Source organism: Sceloporus occidentalis, unplaced genomic scaffold (assembly GCF_023333645.1).
Source record: "Sceloporus occidentalis isolate IW3139 unplaced genomic scaffold, rSceOcc1.0.p SCAF_2, whole genome shotgun sequence".
In the NCBI taxonomy this organism is placed as follows: domain Eukaryota; kingdom Metazoa; phylum Chordata; class Lepidosauria; order Squamata; family Phrynosomatidae; genus Sceloporus; species Sceloporus occidentalis.
Window position 1 is genome coordinate 72,792,420 of NW_028316982.1, and position 23,131 is coordinate 72,815,550.

General features: G+C 40.7%; 1 protein-coding gene across 5 annotated transcripts in view; it reads right to left on the reverse strand.

Moving 5' to 3' along the window:
• Positions 1-23,131, reverse strand: part of GFRA1 (GDNF family receptor alpha 1) — a 278,423-nt gene that overhangs the window by 116,850 nt on the left and 138,442 nt on the right. The gene's annotated exons all lie outside the window — the stretch shown is intronic.

A 23,131-nucleotide genomic window follows, 5' to 3' on the forward strand; every position in this document is an offset into this window, starting at 1 on the left:
GGCTGAACACTGGAGCTGCTGCCTGTGTGGGAAAACCTATAACAAGTCAGGGAAAAGATGGGGAAAAGGGCCACAGCTCAGTGATGGGATGCATACTTTACATGAAAAAGTTCTAAGGTTCAGTTTTCCAGAACCTCAAGGTTGGTCAGGGAATGAACTCTCTTTGAAAGCCTGGAGAACAACTGCCAGAAAGTGCTGCTGGAGCGAGATGGACCAAAGAGCTGACTCAGTATGAGACAGCTTCCTATATTCGTTCCTAGATTATTTTAGAATTCCATCACACTCCTCCAGTTCTGGGAAAGTCTATGCCAACACCAAGAATAATATCTGAAGGGATATATTAAGTGAGTGATGATACTAAAATTGTCGTCTGTTCAGGTAATAAAGCTGAGCTCAACTGTGAACATAATACATCACATTAGGTGCTCATAAGTACCATTGCTGTCTTTAAAAGTGGCTGCTCCAGGGAGTGCTTAGAAGAGTGCTAAGACCTGGTTGCTCAGAGTTATCCCAGATTCTTCTAAGAAGAGCTATTCACATCTCTCTTGGTCCATGACTGCTTTACCCATTCTTTCTCTAAGACTGCAGCTCCCTCACTAACATTTCATCAACTACTGTGTGTACTTCAGTGATGTGGAAAAAGATTTAGTCTAACAGCAGCAGAGGAGGAAGCACAGTTTGAAGAAGGGCTTTATGGAGAACACCATTCTCAGAAGGCCCAACTTCATGTCAACGTCACCACAGCCCATTTACTTTCTTTCTCTTACTGGGCCCAAAAAGGAGGGACAAAGGAAAATGCAGACTGACATTCTTTTTGTTTTCTCTTACTGCAGTTCTCATGCTTGTAAAGAGCTGGAGAACTGGCAGAAGAAGCTACATAGCCACAGGTCTTGGCAGGTTCAGATGCACAAAGGTACTGTCCTTTGTCATTTACTCTGAGAAGCACATTCCTTAGCAGTCCCTTAATGTCTCCTAAGAATGGGTGTCGAGACAATTACTGTGTTACTAGTAACTCTTGCCTGTCCAAGATTCTCTATATATTATGTGGAAGAGTCAGCTGCAAGCGAATGATGTCTAGCTCACAGTCCCCATGCCTGGAAACAAGGAGATCAATCAGCTACACTTACTACAGTGGAATATCACTACAAATGATAGTAGATTTTAAAACAATCTATTTCAAACATCAATAACATAGATGGTGCAGATGCTACATTCATGGTGACAGACATAAAGATGAGGTGATGTCTAACATGACTGCAGCTGTGAGAGTGAAACAGGCATGGGATAGATATAGCAGCAGGTACAGTAAAAACCATTGAAGACTCCCTCCCCCTTCTTTCTTTTTTCTCTGGCTCACTAAAGAAACAGGATCAGCAGGGAACTGTCTTCTGAAAGCACATTTAAATGACTACTGGCTGTTCTGTTTGCAGCTCGGTTTGCATTATTGCCGATCTATTAGTAAAAACAAAACAGAACTCCAGAATAATAATAAAAAAGGCAAGATATGCAAATACAAGCAAGGAAACTAGAAAAACCAAACCAAACCAAAAACTGCATAAGTGGGGTTTATAACCCATCAAGCTATAGAATGCAATCTCAAATATAGTCAGATAGCCAAAAGGATCCTTCATACGAGGCTTTTTTTTTCACTTGTTACTCAGAAACAATCATTCAAATCTCTTCCCAAACCATGAGTTCACTGCATAACTTGAGGAAATTAATTCTCTTTCACCCAGTCCATCCAATCTGTATTATGGGGATAACACAATTTTTGTAATGATTAGAAAATTACAACAGTGAGCTTATGACTTGAATTAATCGCTAAATAGTGAATTGACATGTAGGTGAATCCCAATGATTTGATGTGTTTTCACAAGATGGGAAACAGAATTTGGGCCTATATATAAAACACTTGTGAATATTTCAAAATACTAAGTGCTAAATACTATCAGCAGTGTTTCAAGAGTTTGCCTCTTATAGGGATGGAAATAATGTAGACGTCCAGATGTTGCTAAACTGCAACTCCCAGTACTTTTACCACTGTCTGTACTAGCTGGAGCTCACTGGACAATACTTGGTGGGTCACATAATTCTCAGCTCTAGTATCCTATTATAACTACTCATCTGCAAAGTTTTACATGAAAATATAAAATATTATTTAGAGTCTATATTTCTATTAACAATTAATACAGTGAACAGCTTTTGAGAAGCAAAGGAAACTCAAGGAATTTCTGTAGATTTTTCAGTGCCCACAGTAGTTTTTTTGTCTGTTCTTTTATATTTGATCCAAAAATGTCCATTCTGAACCTGATGTAAATCTCACTTAAGAAAATAAAAGGAGCAATTTCATTTCATTAAACTATATCACACACACACACACACACACACACACACACATATAGCATAAAGTTGTTTTTAAGTCTCACCGAAAATACATATTAGATCAGATGCTATACTAAAAATATCTTTATCTGTACAACTGAAAGGGGCTCAGTAACAGTAAAATTGATTGGTCCTAATCCCTTAAAGGCTTGAAACAGCCTTCTTCAATTCAGGTACTTCAGATGCTTTGGATTATTATTTCTTATTTATTAAAACTATCCATTGCTTTTATGCCCAGAAGTGCCCCTTAGGCACTCTTAAAGAGTGGCAAGGTATGCAATGCACCCTCTGCTGAGGATTTCAGATTCTGTGGGAGGAAGCAGTTTTTCAAATGCACTGAAGCTCCGACAGTTTAGGGCTTTATAGTTCAAGACCATGACCTGATGCTCAGAAACGTAAGGCCAACATAAGTAGTTCAAAATGGCTTTCATACGATCCCTAAATTCCATGCCAGACATCAATATGGCCATCGTAGTTTGTACTAGCTGCAACTTCTATTTTGTACTAGGGGCAACACAGGGCACATTATAACAGCCTAATTAAGAGGTAATCAAGGCATACATCACTGTGGCCAAATATGCTTTCTCTAGTTGGACCATCTACCAGCAAAAGTACTAGTGTACAAAATAGCCACATGATCTTCATAAACCAATACTATAAGTCTTATCATGCATCATAACACCAGCTTGGTTCAATGGGAAGTTCAGGCCAAAACATCTCTGGAGAGACCTAGGCTGACCTAGAAATTCACCTTCTTCCCTATCAAATTCCTCCATAAAACACAGTAATAACATGAGAAAATTATTTCAGACCATACCTATAGACAGATATAGATTTAGTTATCCTTTAGGAAGAGGCTAGCACATTTCTTGTCCTAACATTAGCCTCTTGTACTGAAAACAGTTGCTGCATCAGGATAATCAAATGTTAGGCCACACTCATTTCTTGAAGAGCAATTCATAGTTTTTTACTGTCTATACTATCAAAGGCTTTGCTACTCTCTCTAATGCACAGAATGATTTTATTTTAAAATTCTTTGGTCTCTTATCCAATGTATGTTTGTGAAATGATCCCTAGTGCCTCTTCCTCTGCTGAACCAAGCTGGGACGTCTAGCCTTTCTCGCTCCATATATGATAAAAGTTTTCACAGTAGAATTTTCAACGTCATTTTGATTGAATGGGAAATAAATGCATCAGTGATGTCCTCTTTCTTGGGGAATGGAATGTATATTGAGCATTTCCAGTCTGTGTGCCATTGTTTTGTTTTGTCTATAAGGAAACTAAATAGATTCCAGTTGGCAAGGGGGGAGTCAGGCGAGTCTGCCGCTTATCACTGTATATGTTTAACTTGTATTCTGAACATATCATTGTGACGAACTGAATTCCAAAACCCACCAATCAGAAGGCAGCTGAGGACCAGCCAATAGAATGAGGGCTGGGACTTTTAAAAAAATTCTGAGCTGACAGTTGGACCTGGGACAGTTTAGAACAGTGATGGCAAACCTATGGCACGCATGCCAGAGGTGGCACTTGGAGCCCTCTCTGTGGGCACACATGCTGTCTCCCTAGCACACAGTTTGCCAGAGTTTCTTACTAGATAGCCAGAGGGATGTGGCGCTTTGCAATAAATAAGTGGGGTCTAAGTTGCAGTTTGGGCACTCGGCCTCTAAAAGGTTCACCATCACTGATTTAGAACTTCAGTTGGGGTTTAGAATCTTGAGGGAGGAGGCTGGTGTCCAGTAGTTGAGGGAACAGTCAAGTCCAAGAGAGGACTGTGTTCCAGATGTTCCTGAGGGAATAGTCAGTTAGGGAAATGCTTTGTCCAGAGAGGGACCGTATTAGTTTTGGGGAGTCTAGAAAAGAGAGACTCAGGGTAGCCACACTCTAAAAGAGGGGTTTCGGTTACATTATTTCTGGAGAGATATTATAGCCTTGGTGGGCTGAGTTAGTAAAAAGAATTGCCTAAAGAGGGACAGAGAAGCCCTTAGGTGGTTGAAGAATATTTGGGGAAAGAGAAATAACAGTAACGAAATAAAGAGTACAAATGTAACAAAGTAACACATGCCTGAACTAACAACTGTTTAATACTATTTAGTTCAAGTCATATCTGTTTAAACCCTTTGCTCAATAAAGTTCATATTTTGTTTTATCTAAAAGCTTGTCAGCCATATATATTATATCCACGCTACTATATTATATAATACCGAGAACCTACCACAAAAGAAAGGAGGTTAATTACATAAATTGGTTGGCAGCGGGGTAGAATTAGGAAACCCCATAGGACTGCCATAAGGTGAAGGAGTGTGTGTCATTACATAAATTGGTGGCAGCGGTGGGATAATAAAAGGCCCAAGCACCTACCACAATAGGAAGGGACTTCATTACAATCATATGTAAAGTGAGAGCAGACCCAGAGGCTTGGAAATTGGAAAAAGGAACATCAACAATTTAGGACATGCAGATGACACCATACTACTAGCATAAAATACCAAAAATTTGAAACGATTGCTGAAAAAAGTCAAGGAAGAAAGTGCAAAGGCATGTTTATAGAATAACCTTAAAAAAAAAACAAAAATACTGACCACTGATGACTTACAAAACTTTAAAGTAAATGATGAAGATGTTGCAATAATACAAGATTTTTCCATACCATAGCTCAATCATTAATGAGAATTGAGACTGCAGTCAAGAAATCAGAAGTCAACTAGGACTTCGGAGGGCAGCTATGAAGGAACTAGACAAGATCCGGAAGTGTCAAAATATATAACTGAATACTACATTTAGGATTGTCCATGCCATCGTATTTCCCATTTCTAGGTATGGGTGTGAAAGCTGGACAGTGACGAAACTGTGGATCGCTAAAAACACAAATCAATGGGTCTAAGAGAAAATCAACCTTAAACTCTTCCCAGAAGCCACGAGGCTGTCGTACTTGGGCTATATCACGAGAAGACATGATTCACTACAAAAGGCAATAATTGTGCCTTTTAAGGTTGAATGCAGCAGGAAGGAGGAAGACTGTATTCCAAATGGAAATAGTCAATCGAGGAAGCCATGGCCCTGAGTCTGTCATACCTGAGCAGGGATGCTGATAACAGAGTGACCTGGCAGTATCTTATTCATAGGGTCACCCTAAGTCCAAGTCAACTTGACAGCACAATGTTCACCCATTTGTCAAATTCAGTCCCTTTTGAAACAGAAAATAGCCAATAACTGGCAAGGACAACATCAAGACCAATGAAGGTAAACAGCCATAAACACAGTTTTCTAAATTAAAATTTATCTGGGAGAAATGTTTAATTTAATATTTAATTCAGGTGAAATATATGTTACAGGGCTTTGATAGCTGCCACAAATGGTTGAAATATATAGATCTGTTGAAACCTCTAAAGCAAGCAACATGGGAAATGAAATCGCTAGAGGAACTAAAGAAAGAGGGGAAGATAAACAACTGGTTTATGTATTTTCAACTAAATGAACATTTTAAAAAAGACCTTAAAAACAGGGGGATAACAAATAAAAAATCTGATTTGGAGGAAATTATCTCGGCAAAAAAAGGGGCAACAATATCAGCATTATATAGATGCCTTTTGAAATACTATACTGAAAGCGAATTAGTGAAAACAAATATGATTGCATGGGCACAAGATATTGGGAGACCACTGAACCTGGCGCAATGGGAAAGATATTGGACTAAAAGAATGAAATATACCCTGTGCCAAGATATAAAAGAAAATGGTTATAAATTGTATTATAGACGGTACCTCACGCCTGTGAAATTGTGTAAAATTTATGGAAAACATGATAGCAAATGCTGGAAGTGTGGGAAAAAGAGAGGGACACTATTTCACATTTGGTGCGCCAAAACTCCAGATGACCCCTCCCAGCAGTTTCATGTAAATATTAATTGGCATGTGGGACTGAACCAAGGAAACTACAGAAGAGTGGCCAGGAAACAGGCATACTGCAACACCACCTTCTGAGTCTATCAGCCACTGTAAATAATAATAATAATAATAATAATAATAATAATAATAATAATAATAGGATTTATTTATATACTGCCCAATCACTGGGAATCTGAGCGGTTTACAACAGAGGAGATAATAGACGGTTCCCTGCCCTCAGGCTTACAATCTAAAAAGACACGACACAAAAGGAGAAGGGAATGGTGGAGGGGAGGGGAGGGGATCAGGTCCAGCATTCTTCTCTCCCTCTGAGGCCTGGACCAAGGCAGATGGACCGGAGGGAAGGCTCTTCTTCTTCAGCCCTGGTGGAGCTGGGCCAGCCTATTCTCTCCTTTACAGGCTGAAAGATGACAATTATGGAGGGAGGGCGCTCTATCTTCATGCTGGCCCTGATGGAGCTGAGCCAGCCTATTCTCTCCCTCAGAGGTTGAAAGATGACAATTATGGAGGGAGGGCACTATCTTCAGGCTAGCCCTTGATGATGCTGGGCCAGCCTATTCTCTCCCTCAGAGGCTGAAAACAGTGCTGCCAAGCCCCATCTCAGAGAAGCGACCCAGGACACCATCATTGATGGTACTGAATGTAACGGATACCCGAACCACAATCCTTTTCTATAATGGCAAGTGCCTGGGACTTTTGTTATCCCACCGCTGCCAACCAATTTATATAACGAACCCCCTTTCTTATGTGGCTGGTTTGCCGTATTATCTAATATAGTAGCGTGGATATAATAGATACGCCTGACAAGCCTTCAGGTAAACCAAAATATGAACTTTATTGAATAAAAGGTTTGAACATATATTCCTTGAACTAAATGATATTATATAACTAATAATAATAATAATAACAATAAGTTTTATTTATAGACTGCTATTCCGCAATGATCATAGTGGTGTACAATAAAAAATGCAATACAAAATTAGCCCCTACCCTCCCCCCCCTCACTCCCTCCGGGCTGGACGATGACAGTTGGCCGTGGAGGGAGGGCTCTGTCCCTTCAGGGCGGTCCCGATGGTGTTGGACCCGCCCCCTCACTCCCTCCGGGTTGGACGATGACAGTTGGCCGTGGAGGGAGGGTTCTGTCTCTTCAGGGCGGTCCTGATGGTGTTGGACCCGCCCCCTCACTCCCTCCGGGCTGGACGATGACAGTTGGCCATGGAGGGAGGGTTCTGTCTCTTCAGGGCGGTCCCGATGGTGTTGGACCCGCCCCCTCACTCCCTCCGGGCTGGACGATGACAGTTGGCCGTGGAGGGAGGGCTCTGTCCCTTCAGGGCGGTCCCGATGGTGTTGGACCCGCCCCCTCACTCCCTCCGGGCTGGACGATGACAGTTGGCCTTGGAGGGAGGGCTCTGTCTCTTCAGGGTGGTCCCAAATGTGTTGGACCCGCCCTCTCACTCTCACTGTTAGTTCAGGCACATGTTACTTAGTTACATTCGTATTCTTTACTTGGCTACTGTTATTTCTCTTTCCCCAGATTCTCTTCAACCACATCAGGACTTTCCTGTCCCTTTTTGAGCAATTCGTATTTCTAGCTCAGCCACCAAGGCTAACAATATCTCTCACAATATAATGTAACCGAAACCCCTCTTTGAGAGTCTGGCTACCTTGAGTCTCTATTTTCTAGACTCCCCCAAAACTAATACGGTCCCTCTCTGGACCAAACAGTTCCCTATCTAACTATTCCCTCAGGAACATCCGGAACCCAGTCCCCTCTTGGACTTGACTGTTCCCCTCAACATTCTAAACCCTAACTGCCAACTCAACTGCCAAGCGGAATGTTCAGATTGCTCATCTAGCACCTGATTGGCTCACGGCATCCGGCCTCCGATTGGCTGTTTGGCAGTCAGCTCGTTACACTGAAAGCTGCTGAGAGGTACAGCAGAAATAATAGTGGCATACTCTGCATAGATCATTCACAAAGGCAACCAAATCTGACTATGTCCCATTGCCAGGCCTGAAGCCAGACTGAAATGGATCTAGATAATCTGTTCCATCCAGGAATCCATGAAGCTGGAAGGCCACCACACACTTCAGATTTTGCCCCAAAAAGAGATATTGGAGACTAGTCAATAGTTTTCCAGTATGGTGGGAGCCAGGGAGCATTTTTTCAATAAACATGACTAACTTTTAAACAATAAGCCTCACAACTGTTCTTTGCTTATGAACCACTTAAAGCACTAAAATTTATTCACATTATATTTAGTTTACAAGATTTTTTCCAAACTTGATCTTACAGGTTGGGAAAAAGTAATCCACAACAGCCACAACTATTGTAATAGCCAGCAATCACTGACTATCCTTCCTCTGAATGCATTCATCATTTTAATTTTAATAAGCAAATTTTAATAAGCAATAATAATGCTATTGAAGAGTGATATTCCATTGTCTTAGTGCCTGCAGTACAGCAAGGAAAAAAAGGAGCAGTTATTTCTCTCCTCATGCCCTACTAAGACTTTTCCGTTATTCTTAGTGGTAAGATTAATAGCAAACAAGATGTATGTTTTCCTAATAATAGAATGCTTTTGACAGTAAAAGGCCATCATTAAAATGATGTTTTTCAAATGCATCATGTCACTGTCTCCACACATTGTCCTTCGAAAATCTGCTGCCTATGTGTTTGTTTTCCTAGAACTGAAATAGCTGGCAGGGTTTCAGAGACATACGGTGTATCTGCATTTGTGGCTGAGGAGGAAAGAGGACAAGGGCACTTCACCACAGGGAAGTCCTACTGTAACATGGGAAATGTTGCTCAAGCAATAGTCCCCCTTTTCCCATTTGGACATTGCTGTGCCAAACCAGCAGTATGTAAGTGTTATGGGCCTGGGGGTGTCTATTAAACCTCAGGATCTGGGACTTTTGTTCTACAGTACTGTTCAAGGCTGCTATCTCTTTTGCTGGCAACACTGGTTCCTGAGTCTCAGCATCTACAAGCAGGTCATTGCTAAACATTGGATTAATGATAGTGTTTCTAGAAATAGACAGAAAACCATAACACTATACATGCAGCACTGCCTTTACTGTTCTCTCCACTCCACCTGCACCTGTCACTTCAGCTAGTAGTGCAAGTTAATGTCATGATCAGCGGACACAAACTTAAAGAGCCAGGACAGCATATTAGTGCAAATTAACTAATGCTTTATTCCGGAATCCAAGATAGTAGTTTGCCACAGACGTAGTTGTGTCAAGTCTGAATTGTCCCCAAATCTACCAGCCTTCAAGGGTTCCCTCTCCAACCCTCCTTTCCCCGCCTGCAGTCTGCACACTTTCAACTATATCAAAGGGTTCTTTAAACTTACTGCTTTTCCTCCAACTCCCCCATCTCCCGTATCAATCCATCTCTCCCAGGAAGCAAGATGTTGTCTTGTTTACCATCACAGTCTTCCCTCAGGAAACCAACAGAGCCATTGTCCATCTGTCCCCGCTTTGCATTTCATTCGGATTACAACCCTGTTTCCAATTTGTCCCAAGCATATTCCCCCTCCATTTCTTGCCTCTCTCCCTTTGCACTTCTCTCTAGTTAATCATAGTGCCATTTCACCATATCAAATTACTTCTAGTTCACTATAGCAACATATTACTACATCACTATATCCCCTCATATTTTTTTTTTCATGACAGATCAGGATATGACAGTTAGTGAGGCTCTTCACTGAATATTTTTATTTATTTATTAAAGCACTTCTATGGTATCTGGTATCTACAGGATCTCAAGGAGGTATACAGTATAAACAATTTAATACAGTTGGCCATCTAGATTCTGCATCCATGGATTCAATCATCCATCTTGAAAATATATTTTTTTAAAAAAAATAAAATTCCGAAAAGCAAACCTTGATTTTGCCATTTTATATAAGAGATGCCATTTAACTACACCACTGTACATAATGGGACTTGAGCATCCACAGATTTTGGTATCTCTCTCTCTCTGTGTGTGTGTGTGTGTGTGTGTCCTGGAACCAAACCCCAGCAGATACCAAGGGCCTACTGTAATTTGAACATGATAAAAACATGTTCAACATAGTAACAAATAAGCCACTTTAAAAGCAACACTTTAAAACAACAATTTAAAACTATGTACACATAGACTTAAAATACACTAGTATATTAGTAATATTAGTGTATTAAATGACAAGCCATGTTTTAGCTGGGTGTCAGAAAGAAACCAATGTTGGTACCCACTGAACCGCCAAGAGGAGGATATTCCACAATTGGGTAGCTACTGCTGAGAAAATGTTTTCCTGTGTCTTCCCACTTTAGATACAGAGGAAGCCCCCTCCAGAAGATCTCAGTTCTTAGGCAGTTACATACAGGGAGATGTGCTCCCTCAAGTATCAAGTTGTCAAGCTGTTTAAGGCTTTACATGTCATCACAATCACCTTGAATTCAGATTGGAAGAGAGCTGGCAGCCAGTGCAGCTCCTTTAAGATTGTTGTTATATAGTGAAGTCCTGCTCTGTGAAGGCTGTGACCCAAGAGAAATCTTTGTGCAGATACATCCCTAGACACAACTGTCTGGGTAAGTAGAATTTCAAGGATGAATTTGCTCACATTACATTTGTACAAAGGCATTCAAAGACATGGCATGATTAAGAATACTATTAAACGCAGCAGAAACTTTAAACAATATGAATAATGATTATCTACGCAGGCAAAACACTGTGGGGAGGAAAGGTATCCAGAGTAGATTAGTGGGTCAGTAAATATATAGAGCGTACAAGTCCCACATATTTGACATTTGGAGAACAAAGCTATCCATCAATGTCCTGGGTACAGATCGATCAAACAGAATACTGCTACTGAAAACCTAATAGTATGATAGTGATAATGTAGCCATAAAGCTTCTAGTCTATAATTGACTGCTTCCACTTCAAGCTAGCATGTCTAAAATAGTGACTAATGTTCACCTAAAGATTTCACTTGCATGATTTCACTTGGACTATGGATGGAAGATAGAGGGAGAAAAATCTATTTAAACATGGAAGCACATAAAAAGTGCAGTAGAAAACTCTGAAATATATTGAGTATTTTTTTAAAAAAAAAGACAAAATGGAAGGTAGGTTGTCTAGCTGCAAATGGAAAAAAAAGAGGTTGCACACAATGAATGTCCTAAGTATGCTCCTATTGCAATAAGATCAATGCAAAAAGCTTAGAAGGTGAGCTAAAAGAAAGGAAAATGCCATCATCAAGCTCAATAAAAATTTGACAATATCAAAAATGAAATGGAAGTTCAAACATTGTTGTTGTTTCAACAGCCTCCAATTTGACTGCTACTTATGGTGACCCCATGAATGAGACCTCTCCAGGTTTCTCTGCCCTCAATCGCTCTGCTTGTGTCCTGTAGGCTCAGGCCACGACTTCCTTGATTGAGTCTATCCATCTCATATCTGGTCTCCCTCTCTTTCTACTGCCCTCCACCTTTCCTAGCATTCATGTTTTTCTAGTGAGTCTTGCCTTCTCATGATGAGCCTCAAGTACAACAGCCTCAATTTAGTAATCTTGGCTTCTAGGGAGAGTTCAAGTTTGATCTCTTCTAACACCCATTTGTTTGTCTTTTTGGCTGTCCACAGTATTCTTGGAACTCTTCATCAGCACCATATCCCAAATGAGTTGATTTTCTTCAATGTCCAGCTCTCACGGCCATACACAGTAATGGGAAATATGATAGCTTGGATGATCCTGACTTTCGTGTTCAGTTTTGTATATTTGCACTTCAAGACTGACAAGTTTTCCCATGACATTCTTGCAAACAAGCTTGTAAAATGTGGGCTAGACAAGGTAACTGTTACATGGATTTGTAATTGGTTGACTGGCCTAACCAAAGGGTGCTCAACACTAGCTTCTTATCATCCTGGAGAGAAGTGACCAGTGGGGTCCCACGGGGCTCTGTCTTGGGCCCAGTGCTATTCAACATTTTTATCAATGACTTGGATGACAGAATTGGGGGTATACTTATCAAATTTGCGGATGACACCAAATTAGGAGGAGTAGCTAATACTCCAGAGGACAAGATCAAAATTCAAAAGGACCTAATAGACTAGAAAGCTGGGCCAAAGCTAACAAAATGAAATTCAACATGGAGAAATGTAAGGTACTGCACTTTGGGCAGAAAAATAAAATGCACAATACAGGATGGGGGACACCTGGCTGAACGAGACTGTGTGAAAGGGATCTAGGAGTCCAAGTAGACCACAAGTTGAACATGAGTCAACAGTGTGATGCAGCAGCTAAAAAGGCCAATGCAATTTTAGGCTGCATCAATAAAAGTATAGTGTCTAGATCAAGAGAAGTAATAGTGCCACTATATTCTGCTTTGGTCAGGCCCCACCTGGAATATTGTGTCCAGTTCTGGGTATCACAGTTCAAAAAGGACATTGAGAAACTGGAGTGTGTCCAAAGGAGGGTGACTAACATGGCGAAGGATCTGGAAGCCATGTCCTATGAGGAACGACTTAGGGAGCTGGGAATGTTTAGCCTGGAGAAGAGAAGGTTAAGAGGTGATATGATAGCCCTGTTTAAATACTTGGAGGGGTGTCATATTGATGAGGGAACAAGCTTGTTTTCTGCTGCTCCAGAGAACAGGACCTAGAACAATGGATGCAAGCTACAGGAAAAGAGATTCCACCTAAACATTAGGAGGAACTTCCTGACAGTAAGGGCTGTTCGACAGTGGAACAAACTCCCTCGGAGTGTGGTGGAGTCTCCTTTCTTGGAGGTCTTTAAACAGAGGCTGGATGGCCTTCTGTTAGGGATACTTTGATGGAGGATTCCTGCATGGCAGGGGGTTGGACTGGATGGCCCTTGTGATCTCTTCCAACTCTACGATTCTATGATACTATAATTCTAAGATCTTGCCTAGTTCTTTCAAAGAATATTTTCACACTGGCGCTTTTCACACTGGTGTAGCCCCGAAGCACGAGGGTGTGAAAGCTGGTCATGCTTCTGAAACGTCAAAGTTAATAGAAAATGGCTGCTCTACGACCGATTCAAGGATGGTAGAGTCAAGGGGATGCTTCACTAATGTTTCAGAAGCGTGACCACCTTTCACGCCCTCGTGTTTCAGGGATGTTTTACTGGTGCTTTACTGGAGCTTAACCCATGGTAAGTGCCGGTGTAGAAATCTCCATAGCTACCCTTCTCTATCCTAGTCTTCTTCTGATTTCTTGACTGCAATCATTAATTCTGATCAATGTTTAAGCCAGGTATGGAAAATCCTTAACTATTTCAATTTCCTCGTTGGCTAGATAAGATTTCTGGAATTTCTCTGTGGCCATTATTCTTGTTTTCGCAATGTTCAGTAGAAAGCCTGTCTTTGCACTTTCCTCTCTACTGACAAAGAGAGGGAGTGAAGGCAGTGAATGCTAGTCACAAAAAAGAAGAAGTGTTAGACCATAGAAAGATCAGAACTTTCACTTGCTTTTTACCTTTCCCAGGATCGCAGAAGTTATCCCAGAGAGAGCACCTCCCAATCTCCTAACAGCTCAAATTGCTGACTGCACCATAGTAAGCCTTCATTGAATGAACATGTGATATTCTAGTGGCATGGTAGGGACTGCACCTTTGAGGGCTTGTTGAGGCTGTAGCAAAATGAGTACCAAATACTTCTGCTGCTTAGGAGCAGATCATCAGTCCAATTATATAACCATATAACACCAATATTGAAATCTCTTCACTGGCTGCCAATTAGCTTCTGGGTGCAATACAAGGTGTTGGTTATTACCTTTCAAGACCTACATGGCTCGGGCCCGAGTTACTTGCAGGAGCACTTCTCCCTACATAATCCGCCCCGCACTCTCAGAACATCTGGGAAGTTCTTACTAGAATATTATAATACCAGGTTAATGACAACTTCACGTAAAGCACTCAGTGCCGCGGCCCCAAGATTATGGAATGACCTACCGGAAGAGATCTGTCTCATTACTACCTTAGAGGCCTTTAAGAAGGCACTCAAAATGGATCTCTTCCAGCAGGCTTATCCACTGAATTCCATATAAAAAGGTTATGACGACTACTCTTCCTTGATTCTGATTGTTGGCTAATGGATGAATTGTAATGTTTAGAGAACTAATAGGAATTCTTGGTAAATTCAGTGTTAGTATTTTATTGTTGTATTGATTGTAAATTGTACTAAGTGTCTTTTAAGGTTGTAATCCCACCTCGATCCGTGGGAGAGATGGGAAGTATAAATAAACTATATTATTATTATTATTATTATTATTATTATTATTACCTTATAGTGACAGGAAGGTCTGAATCACATGACTTCACATTGACTCTGGTGGTTGTCGAAGCTGGTTATATTGGAAGCTCCCTGGGGTTTTTATGACAATGTTTCAACTTTTTCTAATAATCTGTCTTTCAACTATTCTTTATAGGGTTCCTTCCCTGAAGTCCACCACCTGTCAATATGCACTTCAGCTTCATCCTGCATACCCTCTCCCCTGAGGATCCTATCCCATCCCAGGAGGTCTAAAATGTCCTAAATAAGACAGGACAATTTCCTAACTGTGATCCCTAAGAGATCCAAATACAAAGGCTTAGTCTGAAATGTTTGCATTTTTCCTCTCTCTCTCTCTCCTCCTTTTAGGTTTCCAAGTGCCACATTTCTATTGGCAAGGGGAACCTTTGGAGAAAGGTTGTGAAAATGGATGTAGGCTTGTCCTGTAAAGCACTAATAAATCAATAATTACAGATTTGACACATCTGATTTTACATTTTGTGAATAGGAAGGAAAATATCATTCCTTTGTCCTCTTGTATTTAGTAATTATTATTTCTTGCTAACTCTTGCTCTTTCTGGATTATTACAATATTATTTTCATCAATGTGTGTGTGCACATGCCATCAAGTCCCCTGTCAACTTATGGTGACCCCATAAATTTCATATGGTTCTCTTAGGCAAGGAATATTCAGAGGTGGTTTTGCGATTTCCTTTGAAATATTGCCTATACCTGGCAGTCTCCTATCCACATACTGACCAGGGCTGATCCTGTTTAGCTTCCAAGATCAGACAGAATCCTGTACCTTTAGGGTATTCTCCTGTTTCCATCAATGCTGAATAAGAATAGAACCTTCTCAAATAACAACCCTGATTATACACTCTTAACTTCTGTAACTTAATAGCTACAATCCACAAACCACTTACTCCAGTGTAAGACATTAAAGTATACAAGGCTGTTTCAAACTCAGTGGTTTGTCGATTGCAGCCAAATACCTGTCAAAATTAAGGCAGCCTTTCTGTGTACTAGATAGGCCAATATCAAAGTATTCTGTCTTGCTACTGTAGTGTGAGTAGTGAATATAGAATAGCTCTTTTGAAACTACTGGGAGTCAATTATAGGTCTATGAAAGTAAAGCATCACTGTAGGCTTCAGTAAAGCTATTCTGGCTTCATTGCTTGAGTGTGGACCTTTATCTAAATGTGTAATTCCCCAGTTCAGGACTGATCATGAGGCTAAATGGTTTTGAAAACTAGGCATTGTGTTTGAGAGGCACCCAAGCTTACAAATTCCTGATACCAAAAGTGTGGATTTTAAATTGTATTGTTGGGCTCATTGCAGCCTTTAAAAAAATAATTATAATTAAAATGCCTGATATTCTCTAATGGACCATGAGTGTACATCAAATTGCTCTGTGGCCTTTGATATGTACTTAAAGGCAATTGGCTAGTCTTACTGATGTATTTTTAAAGAGCTACTTATTGATTAATAATGTTTCCGTATTAATATAACCACTTTGTGGGAAACTGAGAAACATCAATAGTAGAAACCCATATTTATCCACAAATTAACTGTATATAGATCTGCTGTTTTAAGCCAAATGGGGTGCATCCATTCATTCCTATACAAGAGAAACTCAACAACTAATAGTAAAGTAGATGAAAGCAAAACTTGGACTTATTTGTCAATTGCATAAAATGACTGCCTGCAATTCATGTCTTCTCGCCCTAGTGGAGCCGAAGAACAGATGACATAAAGCATATACTCTGACTTGCTTATGCTTTTGACATGCTAATAACTGTAATGCTTTACCTGGTGACAGCATTTCATATCTTTTAGAAGCCATAGTGGCTGCAGATGCTGATGAAAATGAAATAAAATTGCTTTTAAACATGGGAGAGGAGTGTTAGATGTACAAGCATTAATGAATATTGGAAATCAGAACTTTGGCCCTGAGCTCATGCATGGCAATCAAATTTTCACAACAAAACCCGACTAAACTAAAACCAAAAGTTTAAACTGTGTCCTTGGCTTCAATGTCCACAGAATCCTAGGGGGAAAAAAACCAACGGTGCAGATGCAAAGTAACTTCCAAGGCTAAGATCTCTTGCCAGTTATCCCTGAAATGTATTTCAGAATAAAAATAGGAGACTATTTATATACTGGGGAATGTACAACCATCTGGATATTCAACTAAATGTAAAGTTAGTTCCCTTAACTTAGGGAATTATATGATTCTAAGTGAAGTTCTTTATCCAAAGAAAATTGAAGTTTAAATCATTTTAGGCTGCAGTGCTGGAAATGTACACATCCCCCCCCCCTTTAAAGTGAAAAGTTCTATGCAGTCTTCATAGCTGCAAAATTGTTCAACATACTACCAGATAAATACTTCACTTGTTGCTTGTTGTTCCCAAACTGTTGTGTCAGTGAATTATATTGATTCTTAAGGACAGCGCAAGAAGTCCTGGATGTTGACCACTGTAGCTTGCTGAGTTACATGTCCACCTTGGTATTAAGCTGTTTCCAGCATTTCATGATTTGTCATGTGGTCATGCTAGAGGGAACACCAGTACTGTCTCCAGAGCCACAGGTTTATATGGTACAGCAAGGTTCTCTTCTGTCCCTGGTGCTTTTCAGTACTCCTGAGAGGGAATGGTATCACCATAATGGGTGTCATCCCCCCATCCTAGAGTGTCACCCCCCTTCTGGGGTTTCACCCAGTGTGGTCGACATCCCCCATGCCCCCTCAGTGACTCTACTGCTGAGAGGACTGGACAACTTCCATAAATCGGGATTCTGCACTGTCAGCCCCTAAACCCACTGTGGGTTACACTTCTCTTGCTGTTACTGCTGTACTGCCACATTTTGATGGTGTGACAGCAATGGCAAGAAAATCACTTTTGTTTTAAAACAAGAAGCTGGCAAACAGCACATCCAGCAGATCTTCTTTCAAAATAACATAGAATATATTTTGCTACATTCAGTGCGGGAGTCATTTTGGCTGTGGCAGCTGTAGGGGACTGTATGCAGTTCGTTTTGCAAATAGCTGAAACACACAAAGCCCACTGAGAGAAGTAATTTGGAGGTTTGGGCTATAGCCTTCATTCTGTCACTAGCCATCAGTGTGGTTTTCCAGCTACTGGCCTCAGGAGAGAAGTGGAACTCCTGAACTGGTCCCATTGGGATGAAGGTAACTAAACAACATAGTGCTGTGAGTGGAAAAGCCAACAGATCTGCAACAAGAGCCCAGCTTGTTTCTCTACTGTTAAGAACAACTAGATTCACAAACATGAGGAAAATGCTCTCCCAAGATATAGATTTGGGGCTCATCTCTGTCCAGAGTTGCAGATGAGCCTTTGTGACATTTTTAAAGTCCACTTTGAGATAAGGAAGGACTGCCAAGTTTACTAGCTTATTCTATTTTTGAACATGTTTAAAATGTTAGTATTTTTACTATTATGTATTTTGAAAGTTGTTTTGTTATTTTTTTTAAAAAAATGTTAGTTATTTTGAAAATTACAGTCCATCTCCAAGATAAACATGAAATTCCTGAACTTGACTTCATTCTAGTAACATGTAAATCTAGCCAATCTCAAGCCCTCCATCTTGTCTCCAGAATTTCCCTGCAGGCTTTCACAGATAGCATGATTGAGTGAGGAAAGAAGAATGTGGGAAGGAAGGAGAGAAAGAGTATTTTTTTTTTACGAGTTAACATGTTTAATTAGATGGTCCAATAATTAATCATCTCTTGGCTGAGACATTGTATGCACAACAGTTCAAGTATGTGGTCTTGGAAATGCCTATAAATACATAAGACATCTTAATTCAGTCCAGCTTCTCAGGTGTTTTTCTTCTTATACTTCCCCTTCTTGGGAATTTCGTTGGCCTGTACAGGAGTGGAAGATCTTTCGCTTATTTTAGCACTTGAGCTGGGCACCTCAGTAATAATAACCTTGGGTAAGGTGATATACCTAGGCCTTTGAATGGCCATGTGATGTAAAAAGTTGCAGCTTAGTTGAGAAGAGCCAAACTGACTGGGGAGGCCACCTTGGGAAATATATGCTGCCCCATGTACATTGGAACAAGATGGAAAGGTCACATTTTGATTTTTTGTCTCCCATGGGAATTGCGTTTCTTTGGTCGTAATCTTTAATCTTGCTAACTTGGCACAGATGTTTTCAAGCGTACGTTTGTCATTTTTCACTCGTTCCTGGTAGACGTGCCTTTGTTTTACATTTTTTTTAAAGATCAAGCAAGAGACCCAATAAAGCTGGTAGTGTACTCTCTTGCTTCCATAGCAGTTGATTAAATTCATTCAGTTGACAAGTTATTTCTTTTTCACAAGACACCAATGCAGTTAGACACTGTTGCAGAGTAGTTTCACTGAGGTCTATCTGACTTTGCAGGTCTTCTAACAAAGACATGGGGTCACGACCTTGTTTTTTGTCCGTTGTTACAGTTGAAGCATCCATGGTGGATAAGGTGTTTGTGCTCTTTAATGACAATATGATGTTTTTTTTAATAAATTTCGTCCGTGTCTCTGCCGAGGGGCTCCAGCTGCTGGGGATGTTCTTCCGCAGCCATTTGCCCTTGCAACCCTGAGAAAGAGTATTGTAAATTTTCTGGCCCTTGACAAGAATGGATATCTTGAGATGTTGAAGCACACAGGAAAAATGGTTAACCACTGTGAGAGTTTCCATCATGAAGACTGAAAAGACCAGCATTTGATTTTGCACAAACATTTTTTCCAGCAAAAATATTTTATTTTGCCAAGAAAACAACCACCTAATGTTTCCAACTCATTTTGCAAACACACATATTTTTGTGTGAAACAAAATGTTTGCAAAAAGTCTAAATAATAAATTATAATAATCACTTTAAAATATCCCCAGATTCTTATAATCTCAACCTTCTAGGAGAATTTTTTTGGAATTTTTCATTCTGATCTGTGAGAACAAAATAAGCAAATACAGGTTGAGTGTCCCTTACCTGGAATTCTGAAATGTGAAATACTCCAAAACCAAAACTTTTATTTCTGATGTTTCAGTGTACATAAACTTTGTTTCATGCACAAAATTATTAAAAAGTACCATGCATGTCACTTTGTGCTCACTAGAAGTGCTCACTTGGTTTTAAAGAGTTTTAAACTTTAAATTTTAATAACGTAACATTTGTAACTGTTTGATATTTAAACTTGTATTTTGCATGTTTTATAGTGTTTTAACTTGGACTGTTTTTTTTTTATCAGAGCTACTTCCTAGGTTATGGCTGTTCTCAGACGCATTGGCAGGGAGAAATGCATCCTCTGTAATATACAGTATGGCCCTATATGTGCTGCCAGTCTGTGCACATACTGTAAAACTGACGTGGCATAGCTGACTCAGTTAATCCACTGGCTTTCATCAGTGTGAGAACTTATAAAACCAGATGTGCTTTTAGGACTCAGAGGGGCAAAATAGACAGTCCTGAAGGGGTAGCTTGAAGCTGCCCTTTCTGAAGACAGATTGGGGCCACGGCAACCACATGTGGCAGCCTAAATCCACCTTGAAACAGGCTGAAAAGTGAGCAGCAAAGATCCACTCCTTTTTTGGTTGGGGAAAAGCCAGCTTTCTGCCTCCCCATCTGTGATAAATGGGAGTCCCTCCATTTATCAGGACCTTCTTCCCTGGAGGACGAAGTACTGTAAAATGAGGAGTGATAACATCCCTGGTGGTGTGAAGGCTACCAGTTAATCAGAGGGCAGTTAGAAAAAAACCTTCTGGATGGTGGCTGGAAAAAGACAGTTAAGGCAGTTAAGGGACAGCAAGGACTCAGCCTGTGGGCCTGCTTCATTACTAGTCAGGGAAGTCAGGTTTGCAGTATGTTAAGCTTTGGCTGACATGATTGCGTTTTGAAACTGGTACTTTAAGTTTGTGCCTAGAGGGCCAGTTGTCTTCCTTTTTTTTTTTTCTTTAATGTTCTTACTTTAGAGTAAAATAATTTTTGTTCAATACGCTGTCTCTTTCTTTATTCCTTTTCACAGCCTTATCTTGTCTAGTGCTTCACTGATTGTCGGTTACCACTAGAAGGCCCAGCAGTGTACCACTGCATTGCTTGGCTGTAACAGGTTAATCATTGGGTGGTGGCAACAAGTTGTTTTTGGGATGAAGGTGGTCTCAAGGGGTCCCATCCAGCTCAACAGGAGAGGAGTGGGACCACAGAGAACCTTCCCATGTTGGCATTGGGTTCCCCTGCCTCTGTCTTATTCCCTGGGGAGAAATTTAAGATGCTGACTTTTTTGACTGAAAGATTGGAAGGTTGGCAGTTCGAGGCCCGGGTGCTGCATGACGAGGTGAGCTCCTGTCACTACTCCCAGCTTCTGCCAACCTAGCAGTTCAAAAGCATGCAAAATGCAAGTAGATAAATAGGTACCACTCCAGTGGGAAGGTAAACAGCATTCTGTGCAATCATGCTGGCCACATCACAAAATAGTCTCTGACAATGCTGGCTCTTCGGCTTAGTAACGGAGATGAGCACCTCCTGATGCAATCTGACAACCTTGTCAATGGGGAATAACTTTACCTAGGAAGCAGAGAAAACCATCACACCACCTCAGATCCATGGCGGCTTCATGGCACTCTGGTGGCATGCGGCATGTAAATGCCACGCTGCTGGAGCATCATGAAGCCGCCCACATCTTGGCTTCAAGCTGGCTTTCCAATGTCATTGGGATGTGTGGCATCTAAACAAACACCATGCACTGATGACACCCTGAAGGAGGCTTTTTGGGACATCTGTTCTGGCCCTGAGTTTCCATGCATCACACACTCCTGTAAAGGGTCTAAGTGAAATCACACCACCACCCCTAGCTCACAGATTGGCCTACTGCTTGAGAAAACACATCAGCAACAGCAAGTATTCTGCCTTGTCACATAAGTTTATATGGCATATGCTACATGCCACTGTATGACATGGCAAGCTGCCCATATGACATCTAATTTTACAACACTATCCTGGACAATTTGGGAGAAAGACTAATTCAATTCAAGGACAAGGCATTATTTCAGTTACTAAATTCCTAACACCAGAGATGGTGTGCCTCTGGAAGCTGAAGTCTCTCTTAAAGGGAAATTGCCACCTTTAAACTTACTCAACCACACTTACCTTTATTTTAAATAAATAAACAATCTTTATATTGTTCCTTCTAGAAAGTGCACAATATAGCATCCAAAGAGTTTATTTTATTTCATCCTCACAAATACCCCTAAGTGGCAGGATAGTCACCAAAGAGGGACTAGGTCAAGGCTACTCATGGCTCATTGGAGCCTTAAATCTCCACTATCTTTCATGATGATTTCATTTAAAGTTGTCTGTTGAACAGTATTTTATCTTAGCAGCAGCCAGGGTAGTCCTAATACAGATCACCCTGTAATGTTAAATCTGGATACTTGTGGAAGAAATGGCATATGCTAATGATTGGCAGCAATTTTCCCTTTCTCAGGGGAAGTAATGAGAAAGAACATTAGTTCCATATAAGGAGACTTGTAGAGAGCAACCTCTGATTCCTTTAAATGAAAAGGCCATTGAGAAAGGGCATTTGACAATGGTGTATGGCCATTCAGTGCTCTTTCAGTGAAGAATAGCTACCAAATGACCAGATTAATTGGGCTGTTAAACTGGGTTTTATTTTGTAATGCTAATGCACAAGGCAGCTGGAGCAACATGGCTAATCAAGTTCAATCTTCAGTGGGTGGCCGTGTCTTATCCTTGTGTCTAATGACCACCCTTCCACCCTTACGACCTTGGAAAAACTCAAATCAAGGTTACAGCAAAGACTTCTTTAAGACATGGACGTTTTTAGAGACAGAGGGTGCATATACTGTAGAAAGAATGCAGTTTGACACCACTTCAACTGCCATTGTGCCTATATAATCCTGGTATTCTGCCTATATAATCCTAGGATTTGGCATTTTACAAGACCTTTAGCCTTCTCTGCCAAAGAGTGCTGGTGATTCACAAAACCACAAATCTCAGGATACTGTAGGATGAAGCCATGGCAGTTAGAGTGGTAGATGCACCCAGAGATAAACATCATCCTTTTAACAAAATTACTAGCCCATAAAAGCTACAAGAAGGCTGTTGTTTTCCCCCTGTGACATCTGTCTGTGAATAAGCAGCTACAGGGATTTGTTCTGATACTCACACTCTTCCTGTCACAGTTCTGCTTCTTGAGTGCCTCTGGAACAGGGCTAAGCAACATACGTCCCAGAGGCTGTGTGGGCCTGGAGGCACTCTTTGTGTGTGTTTTTGTGTCATAACCCTTGAAGTATCAGCTTTCAGTAACAGAGAGAGAAATATTTCTGGCCTCTGTAGATGCAAAGATAACCTTCAAAGATGGTAGCAGGCAATTTGGAAGGCTTAGTAAATTGAAGTGCATTCCATTTTCACATCTCAGGCTGACTATGCAGCTCTTAATTTTATAGAGGAAAATGCTGAATATGGGCATTTAGGGTTCACTGTGCCAGCAGTCATCATTGTAGCTGGCTGTAAGCACTAGATGATTGCAGCCATTTTCATATATGGCTTGC